We start from the raw sequence: 14,843 nt of genomic DNA, 5'->3' as shown, positions 1-14,843 counted from the left end.
GCATGAAAAAGCTTTAGAGCTAGTGTTCTATGGATCAGAAATAATTACATTCCAAAGTTTGTGTGTTTTATACCCAGGAAGCAGTTTTGAGGAATCCTATAAATCAACCAACGACACGTCATGTCCCATAGATTTACGTTTGTTTGCCTATTTTTTTGTACTCCGTGATGCAGTGACACATGCAGGGAGCGGAGGGCCCTTTTGCCCGCCCTCCTCCACCCCCCGCCGTGCTGTCAGGAAGTGGCTATATGGTCCTGCACGAGTCATTTCCACTTTTTGAGGCTCTATTTCTTCATGTTTAAAATAGGGAAGGTGTATTGCATTATATCTAAGTGTCCTTCCAGCTCTAACCTCCCACATTCAACTTCGTTAACTCTTCAAAAGTATTACATACTTGGAATACAGACAACGACTAACTACAATATTTAATTTATCGACTGGCCTTTCCTCCAATATGCTATGGAACAGATGGTTCACTCTCTCGTTTCCTGCAATTTGACAGCCACATTAAAACACACACACACACACACACACACACACACGTACTCCAATTCTGAGTAACAAATGACAGCAACGATAACACCAAAATTCCTAGCAAAAGGCCCTACTTAAAAAAACCTTTATAATTATCAACATGGTTAGGCAAAATTCCAAACTCCTGAGCGGGAAGGCTGCTCTGGCGACCTAACACGCAGCCGGCGAACGGCATTCTCTCTGGCATCGCTCTGACTCTAAGCGCTGTCCATTTGTCAGAGGTTACAGTGCCATCCCCGGCCACTCACGTCACCTACCTGCAGGAGAGCACGCTGCCAGTAGCAGGGAGAAAGCACGTGCAAATCAGCACAGGAAAAGGTACTCTGCTGGAGCTCAGTGGAAATACACAGACCGATGCACAGAAGTCATAGCCCTGTGGGGCAGCCCCGGGGCCCTGGGCACTCCTCACAGGCTGTTTCCAAGGCTATGGTGTCCTTAACCACTACCGTGTGTTAAGTTATGAGATATCTGAACATATGAAAGATTTCATTTTTTTAAGATTGATTCTTTAAATGTGTGTTTATTTATTCTGAGAGAAAGAGAAAGGAAAGAGAATCCCACGCGGGCTTTGCACCACCAGCACAGAACCTGACGTGGGGCTCGATCCCACAAACCGTGAGATCATGCCAAAATCAAGAGGTGGATGTCCAACCAACTGAGCCACCCAGGCGCCCCAACGTATGAAAGATCTTTAAGTGATGTAGCAGACACTCAAACTGGCCACAGTTACTTCAGCCCTTTCTTGGAAAAAAAAAAGTTACAAATAAAGTCCCATGTTCCTATGTCATCCTGCTTTTCCATCTTAAGTCTGTGAACACCGCCAGGCAGGTTGACGCCCCTTCACGACTTACTTACTAGCTGTGTGATCTTGGACACCTTCCATAGCCTCTCTGTGCCTCAGTCTTCTCAGCTGTAAAGTGGGGATAATAGCCCCTGTATCAAAGAGTTATTTCATATGTTGTTTTATATGTTAGCCCTCATGACTATTAATTATTCTCACACTTCTAAGCCTTTTGCAACTTGATTTTTTTATCCAAAATTTTATTTTTTAGACATCCATATTATGTAGGTAGATTTTACTCATTTGACAAGTATATATAATATTCTACTCTATGACTACGTCTTGGATTATGTATCCATTCCCCTACTCTTACTAGTGAGTTGTTTCCTCCTTTTCAGTATTTACAAACAGTGCCTCAAAAGATATCTGACTACAGTCTCCCTGTGAAAAATCTCCCTGTACATGCATGTCAATAAGTGAAACGGGCTGGGTCATAGGGTCCTACCACATATCCCCAGACCGCTCTCCACAGGGGCTTCTGCAGTCTGCATCCTCAGCAGCAGGGCGGGAGAATCCCTCTCTCCCATACTAGCCAACAGCTGTGCTTGCCGATGCTTTCGGGTCGGCCAGTGCTATTTCTCTATGGGGATCAATGGCAGTTTGTTTGTTTTCATTGCTTCTACTCTCGGGATGAATCTGGTTTTTCTAGGTTCATTCTGTTTGCTCCCTTGCTTGCGCATGTATGTGTGTGCGAGCACGTGTGTTGTCTCTGTCTTCCATGGTGGGCTTTCCTCAAGTGCCCCGTGATCTCTGTCCATTCATACGTAAGCGCAGGGCACTAACAGGTGACTGGATGTGCTGGGTGTACGAACAGACCTCTTAGTTTCAGGGCTTTGCCGTGTGAGATCTGGCCGTCTGAGCCCCCAAACTTCAGGATCAGCAAGTCCTTTCTCTTGGAATGGCTGCAGGCCCCAGGAAAGGACTTTCAAATACCTGAGCAACTCCATAAGACTGGATGCCAGTGTCCTCAGAGCAGAGCAGTGAGGAGAAGCATGGGTCTTCTTCCATACACAGACATTTACTTAATCCCCCTTCTTTGGCCTGCTATTCCCTGCCCCTTCTTCCAGCTATGCCTGCTGTCCATGAGCCCAGAGTCTCTCTAGTCAACCTTTCCAGAAAGTTCATCACTAATCTTCCCTTGTGGAGGTGAGGGAAGAGCCTTCAATGGGCAGCACAGGTGAGGGAGGAGGCTGGTGTCTAAGGACAGACATTCAGAGGAAACTGATGCCTCATTCTGGAGCTTTCTGAAGGTCCGCGAGGCTGTGTGGCTTGCTTCAGTGTTTCTCACCACTCCCACCATAAATTTCAGCCTTTCTCTAGTCAGTTAACCAGTCAGTCATTGTTCATCCACCCATTTTCTAGTGTTGCAATTTTTGTTGCTGGCACCTTCTCTCCCATTCTCCCACTGTCCCACTCGTTCATGTCTTTGCCTTTTTTTTTTTTTTTTTTTTTTTTTTTTTTTTTTTTTTTTACCATTTCCTTATCATTTTAGTGGGGGTTGGGGGAAAATGGGTGACTATATGCATCAGTATGCTAAGTATAACTGGTGCAGAGGCATGATCGAGTTCTGGGTCTGTATGAGGCAGGGGTTGGGACTGAGATTCCCTGTATCAAACTGAGCCATTAAAAATAATCCACTTGTGGACTCAGGGTGATGACCAGGATGCATGGACTTGACATGAGGAAAATAAAAATTTACCCAAGGGGAAAAAAAAAATTGTTGTCCTGAGATGTTGAAACCCTAGGTCTAATCCCATACAAGTCTAGGATCTAAAATGATCTTTTCCTTATATGCAGGATCCCCTAGTTAATAAATTTTCATATTTGGGCTGGAGTCTTATGATAAGTGGCAGAAGCAAACCAAAAAACTGTTCAGGAGCAACACTTCCATAATTTTATGGAATCCCACAGAAAATCTTCACTGAAAATGAGTATACAATAAAAAATAACAATACACCAAGGAACAGTGTTCTCAGGTAAAAGCAAAGAGATAAACAAGATACAGGATTAACACCCCCCAATTATATGATATAGCAGAACAGTAATCTGGGGCTGAGTTTAATACACAGTAAAGCCTTGGTTTGCGAGCATAATTTGTTCCAGAAACAGGTAATCTGAAACAGTCATCTATCAAAATGAATTTCAAGAACCACTGGCTCAGTGGTTATCCTGTGACATTCGGCATCACGTAAGATGCGTACCACAAGACATCGCTCGTTTATCAAATTAAAATGTTTGCTTGTCTTCTGGAACACTGGCAGAACAGGCTCACAATCCAAGGCTTTACGTATTTGAACTGGAGTAGGAGGAAGGAAGGCTCCCACAACATGTAAAACGGATGGCTCTCCCCACCCCCACCCTTTCCTTCTGGCACCTGGAAATTTCTTCTTCTTTCTTTTCTAACAGTTTTGTAATCGAATTTGACTTAAAATTCACTCACTCAAAGTGTATGATGACTTTTAGTATATTCAGAGTTGTGTATCCATCACCATAATCAATTCCAGAATGTTTTCATCACCCCTGAAAGAATCCCCCTACCCATTAGCAGTCACCCGCATTTCCCCTTCCCCCAGCCCTAGAAAACCACTAATCTACTGTCTTTCTGTATAGATTTGCGTATTCCAGATACTTCATATAAACAGGATCATACAATATGTGGCTCATTGTGAGTGGCTTCTTCCGGAGTATAACGTTTCCAAGGTTCATACAAGTTGTAGCACATAAGTACTTCATTCCTTTTTAAGGCCAAATATGTCACTAGATGGATACACTACATTTTCTGATCCACTCATCAGCTGATGGACATCTGGGTTATTTCCACTTCTGGGCTATTATGAACAATGCTTCTATGAATATTCATGTACAAGTTTCATGTGAAGTATGTTTCACCTCTCGTGAAAACATACAGAGGAGTGGACTTGCTGGGTCACACCAGAACTCCAGGTTTAACCACTTGAGAAAATGCCAGAAGAACTATTTTCCACAGCAGCTGCACTGTGTTACATCCCCACCTGCTGTGAAGACGGTTCTGATGTCCCCACATCCTCATCAACACTTGTAATCACTTGTCTTTTTGATTACAGCCTCCCTAGTGGATGTGCGGTGGTCTCTCGCTGTGGTCTTGACTACCTGATGGCTTATTCCTCTTCTTTCTTACAAGTTCAGTTACTCATTTAAGTCAATGGTTGCTATATTTATCTGGCATTTCTAGATGTTCTTATGAGACGGTATTTCATATTAGCTTAATCTGACATCTGGGGGAAATGGGAAGGCCTCCATGTTTCACTTAGACTTTGGTTGTATGTGAACTGACCTGTACATTTTAGTAATAATCACGATGTGTGCGTGGGCAACAGCATGTGGTACTGTTCAATGCCCCAGGCTTCAGAGTCAAACCTAACATTTAAATTCCAGCTCTGTCCAACAATGCAACCTGGGGCTAGGTACCGAGCCTTGATTTGCTCAAGTGTGCAATGGGGATAAAACACCCTCCTCAGAGAGTTACCTGAAGGGTGCAAAGAGATCATACATATAAACTATGCCAGGAGCTATGATATATGCTTTATTGTCTGTTCATCCAGCCTGGGGTCCTGACAGGCAGGAGGTACAGACTCATTCAAACCCAAATCTCAAAGCTGAGGCTGTGAAAGGTTAGAACACTCTGACTTCGACTCGGGTCAAGATCTCAACGTTCGTGAGTTTGAGCCCCGCATCTGGCTCTGTGCTGACAGCTCGGAGCCTGGAGCCTGCTTCGGATTCTGTCTCCCTCTCTCTCTGCCCCTCCCCTGCACATGCTCTGTCTTCCTCTCTCTCAAAAATAAGTATATATTAAAAAAAAAAATTTTTTTTTAAATAAGAAAGGTTAAAACACAAAGTGATCAATGGGAGAAGAACACAAGTCTTGTGACAAACAAGCCTAGAGTTTCTGCCACCACACCACAGCTACCTTAGGTTTAACTAAAACTAGTACCATTACTATTAATAATAAGAGCAAAACTTAAGTAAGTTTTAAGATGCCAGACATTCTTCAGGTGCTTTATATTCAATAGCTTGTTAATTCTCATAATAATCATATGAAGAAGGTACTATTACTATCTTTATTTTATAAAAATGGAAACCAATGCAAAGAGAGGTTAAGTAACTTGTCCAAGGTCACCAGCTGATAAGCAGTGTAGGCTGGGATTCAATTTGGCTCCAAAGTCCATGCTCTTAAGCAATGTCTATCGACCTCAATTGTATTATTTTTTGTAATTCAAACATGAACCACTCTAAATGCTCCTTGGCTCCCACATACTATCAACTCAGAGGTGATACACTTTATCACTTAGAATCATACCATCCAGGATAGTGTAGACGCTAGTCACATGTGGCTACTGAATATCTGAAATGTGGCAAGCCTGGACTGAGATAGCCTATGAGTGCAAGGTACGTCCTGAATGTCAAACACTTAGTATGAAAAAGAAATAAAAAATATCTCGCTAATAGTTTTTGTAATGATTACATGTTGAAATGATAACATTTTGGATATACTGAGTTAAATACAAACATATTATAAAAATCTATTTCTTTTCACTTTTTTTAATGCAGCCCTAGAAAACATAAAATTACAAATGTCCACACCTGTGCCTTTCATTCTATTTGTCTGGGACGCAGGGACTTAGAGTGCTCAAGGAAGATGAACTTGATTAGCAGTCTCCAACCGTTTTTGCACATGTATCCCTGCAATAATGTTTTAAATTATGGATTCTCTCACGCACCCTGGAATAATACATCAGAGTAAGAATGAGGATGTGATCAAGGGTGTGTTTTTCTTTTATAAAGTTGGCAAAAGGGCAATTAGGAAGGGAGGTGGCAAAGGGCAGATGGCTTCAAGCCTGGGCCAAGGAGCCTTCCAAGGCACATGGGGCAGTTTTAGGAGGAGAGCACATCAAAGTCAACGCCGTAAGGCAAGCTAGCCAGGGTGCACCTCATAAATCTTCCCGGGAGCTCAGGTGTGTGCAGCCAGTGTGAAGACAGGTTGCAGAATCTAATGCAAAGGCAGAGGGCCAGCCTCTCGTTAAAACTGAGCACACCCTGCCTTCCCTCCCCCGTGACCCTGCCCAGCAGTACCACTCGGTTCCTGCAGGGGGCAGGCTCGCCTGTGCCAGTGCACCCAGCCCAGCCCGGTGGGAAGCAAAATTCCAGCACTCTCTGGGACCTCTCCCCACTCCCAGGGCGCCTGCTGTTTGGTCTCTCTGTTTAACCTCAGGCCATGACCCAAAGTGTTCAACTTAATCCTAAAATACACACATTCCACCACGTAGAGTCTCAGGACTCCACTGTCCTTTAAATCTTCCACAAGATAACATTACCTTGCAAATGTTTGTGTTTTTTTCTTTTCACTAAATAGGCCAAATGTTCTGGTTGTTATCGTAGTAGGGCTTAGGGCTAGTTGGCATTCCCATTTATTTCAGAAAGTCCAGGGAGCATGAGGGATATCTTGGCGTCCAAACCCTGAGGCTCAGCCCAAGAACAAATAATCCTTTTCACCTTCTCTTCCCACAAGGCATGGAAATGACAGCAAGTTTAAAAATAAAGACACCAGGCTTTCCAGCTAACCTGGAGATGGTCTGTGCCAAAAGCAAGAGAGGAACAGACAGCTCACAGAAACAAGTCCCTACAAGGGACTGCCAGAGAGAATGTTCCAGTGCTTCCTTCTCCATTTAGCTCACTCAGCAAGGGCACAAGCTGCTCTATCTCCTGCCAGGCCAGCTCCTTCCTTCCCACGCTGAGCACGGCTCCCGGTCTAACATTTCTGTTCTCAGGAACGTTAAAAACTGCACACGCTAAATAAAATAACCTCAAGCAGGTTCTCAAAGAAGGTAAGCCCCGGGAATATTCTCCCACCAAAGGCCGAGTGGCGGGGTCAACGCCATCAGCTCTGCAGATGATTAATACACACGGACAGATGGGGGAACACTTGAGAATAAGACAATCAGTGCCTGCATTTTTAAATCTAAAACTGGCGGGTTTGTTTGGATAAACTCAGGATAAGACAGAAATACCGATTTGTTCACTCTTGTTGCCAAACCCAAACCAATATTTACAAACCATTTGGCTGAACGAAGTTCACTGCAGCTGACATCAGAGGCATATGCCACAGATTACAGAGAATTGTACTTACTTACCAGGAGTTTAATGCCCAGGTCTAACAGTATTTGTTTTACATAACAGGGCATCTATATCCCATCAACATATAAAAACAACACTTAAAAAAAGAAGAGATATAGAACTATAGGGCCTGGAAATAAGAAATTTGCTTGGGAGAAAATAAGCCTTAGACAATCTTGCTTAGATATTTCCTAACACCAATCTCATTTTTTCATATATGGTTATTGGGTGGGATCCGCGAAGATGCAAAGACAATCTCCATTTGAACCCTTTGGGATGTTGGTCTTTTTTGTCTCCTAAGATCTAACGTCAAAGTGTACATGGCCTTCCCTTAATTACCAGCCTCACAGCCACCCGAGTTCTGCTGATGTTTGATTTGTCCCTTTCCCGTTTTAGAGTCAAAAAGCCAAGCCCACTGAAATGATCTTCAACGAACTGGCAAAACAGTAGTCCTCTGCCTTCACGGAAAATCCTAGCAGGTGAAACCATTCAAAGAGGACTCAACGATGGCCTCTGAGAGGGAAGTGTTTGCTTATGCCTGTTTTATAGTCTGCCTTTTACTTAGAGCCCACCATGGTGACACAGAATAACTTCTGAGCTCTGCACGAACTGTATCCCATTTATGAGTGTTAGTGCTATGCTCCTCCCTATCCAGGCCAAGCAACACGGGTTCTCTTTATAGAGAACTTTACACTAACTGGACACCTCTGTATATTGGCTTCTCTACAGGACACCAACAAGATTAGTGACTATTCTCTAAAATGACTCCAGTCTTGTGCATGATGCTGTTTTCTGGAATCACTTTACAATAACACCACGGAAGCCATGTTTGTATATAGCCTTGTTTTCTTTTAAAGGGTTGGATGATGAGAGAAATTGGTAAGGCACAGTCAAGCCTAAATTCCGTATACCTGTTAGCACTGCCTGAATTAGTAGCAGAGAAAACAGTATCCACGGGCAGACATGTGAGTGAGTCTGTGTGTGGGTCCAGCTACGAATAAACATGAATGGGCGTATAAATCCATGTATGCACACACACACATTCCAGTAACACTAATTACCACTGGCCTAAAGGAAACTGAGCAGCAGGTTCACAAAAAAATACCCTCAGCATTTATTAGCTCTGCAAGTGAATTCCGTGTCTGAGAACACAATTTGCAGCAAATAAATACAAAAAGACACGTGCCCGTTTATATTACATCTACCATATGGAAGGCTTGGGGCTTGGTAGTTTTCTCTCCACGAACTGACACAACCTCCCACCTGCAGGAGGGCTAATTATCTCAGCTTCTAGAAGAGGACCAGGTCCACACACTATCAGCACAGTAAGTACGCTGTGATGGGAATCGCGTTCCCTTGACTCCAATTTCCGTGTTTTTTTCCCCACTACAAATAGACGATAATTAGCTCAGTAAGCAAACTGAGCCAGGATGAACAGGAACGTAACTGAAGGTAAGGCTCAGCGTCTAAATAGGAAACTTAAAGCAAATGGAAATAGAGAAGTCTAGACTGGGAGAAAATGGAGAGAGGCCGGGAAGTCAGGGGGGATGTACAATGTCAGCGGTTGGCACTGGAGAGCAGGCCCAGGAATCTTGAAGATCAAGATGGGGGCAGCACATAAGTGAAGTGGTGAACGAAGCAGCATATGCTGCAGAGGATGTAGTGGGCGGGGACCCATTCCACTCTCATCACACCCACTGACAGAGCCGCCAGGACCAACATTCTCACCAAATCTCACACCTTACCGGCCCTGGCAAGGAACTCCTGAATTGCCAAATTCCAACGACAGCCCTGTGGAAAAAAGCTCGCCGTGTCACTAAAATTAGTCATGTCTATCTTTAGTTGCATGGGAGGCACCGTCTTCTACCAGCATTCCTTGTGTAAATGTCCTAGTTATCCAAAACCTAGCCATCATGATTAACGAAGTATCCAACAGTAATTTGAGGGTGAAATTAATCTTTGAATTGTGTCCGTGAATGTCACGATAAAACCTAATTAGGATTAAAACAGCCACTATTCTCTCCTTCAGTCACTTTGTTGCCTCTTGCCTTCTCCTTGACAATGTCACCTAGACATGAAGTCTTTGGCTTTGACGTCCAGTTAAAACATTCAACCCCCTGACTTACCTAGGGATAGCCCTCAGTAACAAGTAAGCATCTTTTCTCCCTGCCCATGATATTTACCCTGCATCAAAATCAGTACTTTGTTTGGCATTAATGAATGAAGCATTTTTCTATCCAATGCCCAGCATGTAGAAAACTCTCAATAACCATCTGAGGTACAGATGAACGTCTGAGATCACTACGGTAGCACCTACTTCTTCGTACTTACAATATGCAGGTATTGTGCCTGGTGCTGTGCCTACATTATCTACCCTACAGGGTATTATGTACTCCCAATTTTCAGACTGGAAAGGTGGCTTAAAGAAGTTTACTCAGTCATCATCCACGGTCACACAGCCAGTAAATAATTGACCTGGAGTCCAGTCCACAGCACATACCCCCCGGGAAGGCACGTTCTTTCCTCCGTGCCTTAGGGCTTAGGATATTATCGTCCAGATTAGCTGATACCATCCAGCACCCTATCAGCCACATTTTACATCCTTTGACAACACCACAGAGAGCAAGGTACATGCTCTTGATCTATTTCTTTCCTCCGAGTGACCATGAACTGGTGACAAGTAAAGCCTGACAGGACGGCTCTGTTGGTCATGCGGAGCACTTTTTGCAAAGCCTTAGATAAATGTAAAGCCATCTAATTCCATGTTAATGGGAAATTCGGTTTTCTGTGTGGAAACCCATACCTTATGGCTAAATGGTGATTTCCAGGCAGGTCTGGTTGGCTGTCTCATCTAATGGGTTAGTAATTGAGGAAGTTAATAATGGTAAAAAGTCAAAACATAGAGAACTGAAAAAATTTTAACATTTATAGCCTTTTATTAGCTCGTATCTGATAGAACTTCATAAACTTGTAGGCAATGTAATAGGAAATGCTTCAAAGTGAAAAAGTTTAAATTTTAAACTTAAACTTTCATTTTCATTTAAAATTTAAATTTGTATGCCTATAAAGAGTTAAACTGCTCCATTTCTATCAGGGTGAATTAGTTATCACCTCATAAAGGTATGAGATGAAGAAGAAAGTATCAAACAAAAGGGACATTTGAACCGATAGCCACAACCTTTACTGTGAGCAGAGAGAAAGATTTCATGGAATTGGAGCTGGGTGCATTAGGGATTGCTCCCTTCTAGGCCCTGATGTGCCCAGGGCAACCTGGCAGGGAGACCAGAGCAAGAAGTCACATGACCATAATACCCACTGCCTCCCATGACGTACTCAAAATTCTCTGCTTTCAACCATCCATTCAACACCTAATGAAAGTTCTGAATAATTGGGCTCAGAACCTTCACACAGAAGCACAGATCAGATGCGATCTCTGGGGCCACCTCGTTTTGCCACAAAACTTTCTCCACTGTCAATGCCCACAATTCCGGGGGATATGACAAAAGTGATTACACTGTGGGTCCTGCTACAAAGATTTCAAGCTTTTAAATTGAATTGACTCTGGCCCTGTTCAAACAGCCCTTCACTGTAGTATTGTCCAAATCACAGAATGGATGCTGGGCCCTTTCCCCGTGCTCTGGACCCATTCCCATCTGACCTGCCATTGGGCTGAGATCTGTATCTCTGTTAAATAAATTTGCTGAGAAAACATCCACAAGACCTGACAGGTGGTTTATTAAATTATTGTTGATGAACTTTTGCTGAGTGGACACAGACCCTATCATAAGGCAAGCACCTCCATGCCTCTAAAATTGTGCTATCTCACTCCACGTCTCCTGAATAAAGAAAGTGAGAAAAGTAGCCCATAGAAAGGCCTGGGACCTATCAAGTATTTGTGTGGCTGGCTGAATTAATCCGTAGCCCATTAACCTACCCATTTTATTCATAACGTACTTCAAGCTCAGTACTGCTTCCCATGAGTAAGCATAATACACCAAACACGGGAAAGCACTTAATGGTTTGCCAGGAATCTTTTCAGTAAATCTGTAAGTTAGGGATGATGCATGGTTCACATTGTTTTATAAGTACAGGAAATGAGGTTTGCTCAAGTTTATTCAGGGACTAAAAACAGAAACTAGTACCAGTTCTTCAGACGCGTGGCCAGGGCACTTTCTACCCAACCTGCTACCTAGAAAGGCCATAAAGCCAGGGGCTGAAGAGCGTGGCATCTGGATTCCTACTAATCAGGGGAAAATCTTGGTTCTACCACCTACTGTTGTGAGCGCGCATGAGTTTCTCAGCCTGTGCACCTCAACCTCCTCGTCCGTCAAACAGGGATATTAAGAATAGCCACAAGGGTGCGTGAGGACTACTTGAATAAATACATCTGAGAAATCAAAACAGTGTCCACTACGTAGTGAGCACTCCATCAATGTTATAACATCGTTACCATGTGTGGTGGTTATCTGGGAGCTTGTCTGATGCTAGACCCACAAATCAATGAGGATCGCTCTAAGGTGATGGAAAGTACTAGGCACAAATCCTGCTTCGTTATGTGATCCTGGGAAGCGCGTGTTCTTAAAAACTTTCAAATTAAATATGTAATGTAAAAATGTTTTAAATGTAATATACCAGACTCTAGAATTGGAGAGAGGCATGCCTTGAAAAAATAACCTGCCATATTGTGAAGAGCGTGTGTAAAGGTCCACATGGCACAGACGTGTGGGCTTTTTATTGACTATTCCAATTAAAAAGAAAAAAGAAAATACAGGCATCTGGGAGGCTCAGTCGGTTGAGCTTCCTACTTTGGCTCAGGTCACGATCTCGCGGTTCGGGGGTTTGAGCCCCACGTTGGGCTCTGTGCTGACAGCTCAGAGCCTGGAGCCAGCTTTGGATTCTGTGTATCCCTCTCTCTCTGCCCCTCCCCACTCACTCTCTCTCTCAAAAATAAATAAACATTAAAAAAATTTTAAATAATAAAAAAAAGAAAATATAGGGCATCCTTTTATTATTTGAGGGAAAAACATTATCCCAATCATCCAAAGGGAAGGCACTGTAGAAAACAAGAAATTACAAAAGTCCTTCAAAACTGGAAGGTATCATTACTATCTCATTGGGAGATATGAATACTGCAAAATAAGTCTGGTTTAGAACTTAGAAATCAAAGTTAAAATTAAATGAGCTCTATAAATGGACCTACACCAGATGTGAACCTGGTCCTAAATTTCAGTTTCTAATGAAATATCTCACAGCCCTTGCTCACAGAGCAGCTAGAATGCAAACATTTTTTTTTCCTTTTCCATTATTCAGAATCTATTCTGATATTAATTAACAGTGGTAAAAAAAAAAAAACTCAAAAGAAAATAACAACCACGAATAAAATGCACTATCCCTCTTCCTACCAAATGACCAGCAGCACAAACCTTCCGATCTCTTTGACGCCAAGGACAGCTGCTGGAAACAGAAAAAGCCTTAGAAGGTGGGTCTGGTTGCATCACTTCATCAGCTGAGCCTCCACAATTGGTTTATAATTTACTTGGTAAAAACAGATAGTCAAACATTGGTCAAGTTCCCTGAAAGTCATCCAGAAGGTTGTCCTTGCCTACTGTGCTGACAGAGAGCTGAAAAAGTGCTGTCGAACTACTGTGGTACCTCTTATAACAGAGACCGCCCTCCAGGGCCCTGTCGGTTTGCTTGCCCTTTAGAGGAAGGGAGGCAGACCACAGGTATAAGGGCAGGAGCAACAGTTCCTAATGAGAAACCAAATAATGCTAATTCGAAACCTAAAGTCCAAGTGAAAGGTTATAAAAACTCTTAAGAGCTCCTTTCTGCATAGAAGAAAATGTACATTCTCAAAAGTCAGCTTATGAAATTACTGCATGAAAAATACTGTTTTTTTAATGAATCTGATAATGAACTTCACACTAAGGTCTTCATACTAAAGTTAGCCTATGCCTTTAATAACAGCACAAAGCTAGTCCAATTTTTCGACACCTAAAAAGCACAGCTTATAGCAGGGACAGCCAAACTGCCCATGATTATCTCCGAAAGTTCAGTCATGCCCCAGGGATGTCACTGTGGCCTGAGACAAGGTGACTTTCATGAGGAAATAAGAAAGAGATTCTCTGGGGCTGTGGTGGGTTTTTTCAGATGCAGGATGAGCTTTCTTCCAACCATTCAAATGCCCAAGGTTAAGATATTTGCAACCAGGGGCATCAAATTATAGTCATAGACCCATAGGGCTCGAAGGGCCCATAGAAATGGGCCTCTCATTCTATAGCAGGTAACAGGGCCCAGTGAAGGCAACTGATATGTGCAAGTTTCACAGTGACTGAGCTGACCCAGCAAATTGAGGAAAGAGAATGGAAATCAGGAATGTGCCGCTCAAGTCCCTCCAGCCCCACCCGGCAAGGTTCTCACTACCCCGTCCTTCTCATGAGGCAGAGAACTGCATACTAACTGAGAGCAAATGTGTACCCCTAGAAAAAGGAAAAGCACTTCCTTTGTCCCCTTCCTTCCACCCTCCATTTCCTATTCCGACAGCCCACTTTTCTCCCACTCAGTTCCACCTTTCCAGGGCCTCAGAGTGCAAGCACAGCACTCTGGTCTTTCCAGGACCCCAAGGTGCAAAGCCAAGGGTCTTGCCTCCTCCTTGCTCGGTTCCCACTAGAGCCAGAGGCGGTGGACGGCGCCTTCACAATCACATGGAGCAGAAGCAGTAAATGAGACTGGTTTTGCTTGAAACGCAGAATTTCTGCTAATCAGCTTATGGCTGGTTTGGCCACAAGAATGGTGGCTCTACACTGCATAATCCATCTTTGTAACTTCCTGTCTCCATAAGCCTGTGTGTATGTGTCCTGCTGTGCAAGGTGCTGGGGGGGAGGGGGAGGGGAGACGCAGGGCGGTGCGGCGGCGGTTTAGGCGCAGGCGCAGTGCAGTGCTTGCCGCTGTATCCGCTCCTCCAACACGTTCCCTTCTCATGGCGTTTCGGCCCCTCGGATTCATTGTATACACCTCATCTCCACACACGAACAGACCTGGCTATCGCTCTAAATGTAGGGCCGCCTTATCTCTAAATGGCCTTGAATGTGGGTCAAACTAATATCATGAGGGAGAGAAAAAATACTCCCGTGCACTTTTATCTTTAGACCGTAAGCACAGAAGAGCCCCGGACTTTCCCCGCCCCCCAAAAATAAATAAAATAAATTTTAAAAATAAAACCATTTCACCATGACACTTAACAAAAAATAAGGGAAAGGCTTGAATGTTTAAGGAGTCACTGCAATATGACATTTGTCTCAGCTTACCCCACCTATGT

At 43.5% G+C, this 14,843-nt stretch overlaps 1 protein-coding gene across 1 annotated transcript in view; it reads right to left on the bottom strand.

Annotated features, from left to right (window-relative positions):
- Nucleotides 1-14,843, bottom strand: part of MTMR7 (myotubularin related protein 7) — a 112,906-nt gene that overhangs the window by 12,717 nt on the left and 85,346 nt on the right. The window lies entirely within an intron of this gene.

Source organism: Panthera tigris, chromosome B1 (genome assembly GCF_018350195.1).
Source record: "Panthera tigris isolate Pti1 chromosome B1, P.tigris_Pti1_mat1.1, whole genome shotgun sequence".
Taxonomy (NCBI): Eukaryota; Metazoa; Chordata; class Mammalia; order Carnivora; family Felidae; genus Panthera; species Panthera tigris.
Note: the sequence above shows the minus strand (reverse complement) of the source record. Positions and strands in the feature narration are given on the sequence as shown.